Source organism: Sinocyclocheilus anshuiensis, unplaced genomic scaffold (assembly GCF_001515605.1).
Source record: "Sinocyclocheilus anshuiensis isolate Anshui unplaced genomic scaffold, SAMN03320099.WGS_v1.1 scaffold194, whole genome shotgun sequence".
NCBI lineage: Eukaryota > Metazoa > Chordata > Actinopteri > Cypriniformes > Cyprinidae > Sinocyclocheilus > Sinocyclocheilus anshuiensis.
Window position 1 is genome coordinate 599,041 of NW_015546074.1, and position 3,670 is coordinate 602,710.

Sequence of the window (3,670 nt, forward strand, 5' to 3'; positions counted from 1 at the left end):
AAAATGCTAGAAAAGAGAGAGTCCATAGTTTCTGTTACATCATCAAGTTGTTCTGAGGTTTGGGATATGCTAAGGAATTGGGATAAATCAGGAAGATTACTTACAAAGCAGTCTTTTGTGGTAGGAGTGATGGTTCTACCATACTTGTAACAAGGAGTAGAATTTACAGTTTTAGCTATATAAAGTTTGCACAAGACTAGATAATGGTCTGAGATATCATCGCTTGGCTGCATAATTTCAACACCGTTAACATCAATTCCATGTGACAGTATTAAATCTAGAGTATGATTTCGACAATGAGTAGGTCCTGAGACGTGCTTTATTGATTTCTCGTCTAACCCCAATAGAGTTCAAAATGTCTATGTGTCTTTCCAGCAATTTTCCTCTTTTCTGAGCCACCCATTGTGGTCTTTGGCAAATCACTGTAATATCTGTATTACATAATATGTAATAAAACTTTTCTTTGCAACAATGTTTTTAAAAAAGTCAGTTTAAGTGTTTAGGATTGCGGATTGATCTCGATCTATTTTTTGATAATGATTTTTAATGAGCATATGTGTTTAGTCCCACAGTAGAGACTACTGTTGAAGGAGAGTTTCATAAGATTTTTGACATTTATGGGAACACAAAATTATAGAAATTGACTTGCATGGTTGTAAAAAGTGCAATGCCCCCTATCAGGGATAGACACAGTCCATTCAGTGAGTATTTTGTAAACTGTCAACTCCATATGAACGTTGATATAATGGCAGGAAATGCCAGGTGGGATGCGGGGGAATGGAGACCGAGGAGTGAATTTCGAGGGGGGACGGCATTTCAGCTCCAACTGGTTAGATTTTCTGGGGGGAAATGAACCCTGATAGCACACCTACATCACGGAGACGTCTATTTGATGTCTGCATTTACATCTGCAAGACATGTTTTTTAGAGTGTTTGCTCATTTGCAATTTCCTATCAGATGTCACATAGACGTTTAGAAGATGTCTTTAAGATGTTATATGATTTATATTATCTAAATATGATTTAGAATGCATGTAAAACTGACTGTAGCTGCGTCCCAAATGAAGCACACTATGCACTTATGCACTATGTACTCAACCATGTAGTGTATGAATTATATAAGGTTATTTAAGTGCATTATCCGGGTATTTAAAGTGCACTTTTTCTTTTTGGATTTTTCAGTGTGAACACACTACTCACACTATTTATACTACAAAACGTCATAGAATAGTTCATAAGTACGCGATTTGGGACGCACCTTCTGTCTATCAGATGTTTGTACATAGCAGACGCTTTTCAGATGAAGTGATCTTTAACAGACATCTTGCAGATGTATGTGTGCAATCTATGAAAGGAATTTCTATATTTTAACCATGCAATAGCCTACGAAAATGATCCAAGTTCGAACTTCCGTTAATGAGACACATAATAGAGTGAAAACAGTATCATAATCTACCACACTTGGAGAGGGAGCACCCTCAATTGAAACTAATAATAGCATATTGGTGAAACAGATTTTGCAAACGCTCTAGAGAGCGTCAAATGTTTCTATTTACATGTTTTTGCAGCAATGAGCAATGTAGCCAATCACAAACATATCTGTTGTTTGTCGTGATGAACTAAGATGAGTGACAGCTTTTTAATGATTAAAAAGGTAGTTTGCAAATGTGATATTGATTTTCAGCAGTTCATTAAACAAGAAGTTAATGTTTAGTGACTTTTTTTTTAGGAACGCTGTTGTTTGATTTCGCTCTATTTCATCAATAATGAAAATAGTTCAAAAAGTCACAGCTGAGCCGTTGATACTGATTTAATTTGATTGGTTACTCATTTTTCCTGATTGTGTCTTATTATTGAATGTATTGTTTTAATTTTAAAAAATTAAAAAAGTTAATTAATGACACATTTAATAAGGCTAGAAATGTATCTTTAATTTGGCCAGAATTACACAGGGTTCCTGTCTTGATACTCAAGAAAACATATGGTTTAGAGGAAACATGAAATAATTTTAATGTTATTATAGATTATAAAAATGTTTTAAAGGGGTCATATGATGCTTTTTAAAAGATCATTATTTTGTGTATTTGGTGTAACAGAATATGTTGACATGCTTTAATGTTCAAAAAACACATTATTTTTCAAAGCTCTTGTGGTCTGCTGCGAGCCACTGGCAGGTAGCCCATGCCTCAAGGGGTTAGTCCACCGGAACTCCACATCCTGGCTGCTACGACGGCCTCCACTGCAATGTCTTCCGCCAGTCAAATGATGATCAGGGCTCATTTTGCGATCTTCAGGTGCCCCCAACCCAGACTGACCCAGAAGAACCCCAGACCCTCCTGGCGCTGCGTGTTCAGCTCCTCCTAGAGTATCCAGAGCACCCCCAGGAGCCCGGGTCAAAGGGTCACCCTTTTCACATTCCGCTGAGGTTCCCCACCCCTTGTCCGGCGCTGCGTGTTCAGCTCTTCCGTCCGCAGGGTGGGTCGCCCCAGCAGTCTGCCGTTGGCCTCTGCTCTTGAAGGGTTTCCATTCTCCCATATATGGAGCCATCCTATCCCGGTGTAAAACTACCGTCTGTCCCCCAGCCCTCTTCCGAACACGGTAAACCGACTCTCCAAGCCTCTTCACTACGTAACAGGGTCCTACCCAGGCACAATCCAGTTTAGGTGAACGTCCCTTCTGCCTCTTCGGACTATAGACCCATACCAATTCTCCAGCATTAAAATCGCGTCCCGTACAATAATGGTCATATGCCTGTTTTTGCCGAACACCTGCCTGCAAAGCCTGACGACGAGCAAACTCATGGGCTGACTGCAGCCGGTCCTGTTGCTGATGGGCATACTCCAGTCCGGCCAGGGCTCTCGGTGCATCTGGAGGTTGACCCATCAACAGGGAAGATGGGGTTCGCAGTTCTCTGCCCAGCATGAGGAGAGCTGGCGTACAACCAGTGGTCTCCTGCACCGCACTCCGAATTGCAAGCAGGACCATTGGCAACTGACGATCCCAGTCTTTTTGATCCTGACTCACACACAGGGCCAGCTGGGTGGCCAGTGTTCGATTGTACCTCTCTACTAACCCATCACTCTGGGGGTGTAGGGGAGTTGTCCTTGTCTTCCGGATGCCCAACTGCCGGCAGAACTCGGAGAACACATGTGACTCAAAGTTCCTCCCCTGATCCGTATGCACCTCAGTGGGAACCCCAAAGCGAGCAAACATACCTTCCAGCAGGACATCCGCCACTGTCCCTGCCTCCTGGTTAGGAACAGCATAGGCCTCTGGCCATTTTGTAAAGTAGTCCATGGCCACCACCACAAACCGATTTCCTCGAGGGGTCTGTGGAAACGGTCCTAGTACATCCACGCGATCCATGGGACAGCCTACCGAGCGTTGTTGTAGCGGGGCATGGGACTGGCCCGTTGGCCCTTTTTTAGCAGTGCAGGCATCACATCGACGGCAGTAGGACTCCACATCCCTACGGCAGGTGTGCCAATAGAACTCTTGCCGAACTCGTTTTAATGTTTTGTTTACTCCAAAATGTCCTACCCCCGGCTGTCCATGCATTGCTTCCAGGACCAGGCGTTGACAGGACTTCGGCACTACTGTCTGCCACTTGGTTACGCCTGTCACAGGTTCCACGAATCCTCTCTGTAACACTCCCAAAATCAATGCCAGG